Source organism: Prosopis cineraria, unplaced genomic scaffold, assembly GCF_029017545.1.
Source record: "Prosopis cineraria cultivar Desert tree isolate PC_DT_omini unplaced genomic scaffold, ASM2901754v1 PC4, whole genome shotgun sequence".
Lineage (NCBI taxonomy): Eukaryota > Viridiplantae > Streptophyta > Magnoliopsida > Fabales > Fabaceae > Prosopis > Prosopis cineraria.
The window spans coordinates 24,107,776-24,108,480 of record NW_026555335.1 but is presented as its reverse complement, the minus strand read 5'-3'; the positions used below and the strand labels follow the sequence as shown (position 1 = coordinate 24,108,480).

Below are 705 nucleotides of genomic sequence, written 5' to 3'. Positions count from 1 at the left end.
CTAAATTTCATGGGTTACCGGGAGAGGATTGCCATAGGTTTTTGCATACTCTCCTATTAGTTTGTGATACTATGAAGCCTATGCATGTAATGTTGATGATGTTCATGCTAAGGCTTTTGTATTTTCTCTTGAAGGTTTAGCAAAGGAGTGGTATTTCAACTACCCTTCTTATGTGAAAGTGAGCACATGGGCCGAGCTAAGAAGACTCTTCTTAGATAAATTCTTTCCAAATTCCAAGGTCACCAATTTGAGGAAGCAAATCTATGGGGTCCAACAAGGAGAGGATGAGAGTCTCTATGAGTATTGGACTAGATTCCAAGGCCTTTTGGCTAAATGCCCACACCATCAAATTTCTAGTGAGAATTTAGTCCAATATTTTTATGAGGGCTTGATTCCAAGAGACAAAGTTAACATTGATGCCGCTAGTGGTGGATGCTTGATTGACCTCACTTCCTTAAAGGCTTGGGAACTAATTGACAAGATGGCTTCAAGTGGTGCTCAATACTCTACAAGGGAAAAGAGAAATGTGAATATGGTAGGTTCCTCAATTCTTAATGATTCATATGTGGACTTGCTAGCTACCAAGATTGGGAGAATGTTGGCTCCACAAATATCTCAAGTGAGCAATGTAAGTACTTCTCAAGCACTTGTCCCTTATTCTTGTACTTTTTGTGACTCACCTATGCATATAGAAAGCAATTGTCC

General features: G+C 39.6%; 1 non-coding gene across 1 annotated transcript; it reads right to left on the bottom strand.

Moving 5' to 3' along the window:
- Positions 1-244: 244 nt before the first annotated feature.
- Positions 245-351, bottom strand: LOC129310229 (small nucleolar RNA R71). Its single transcript, XR_008593066.1, has one exon. It is a non-coding gene; the product is annotated as a small nucleolar RNA R71 (small nucleolar RNA).
- Between the last annotated feature and the right edge of the window lie 354 nt (positions 352-705).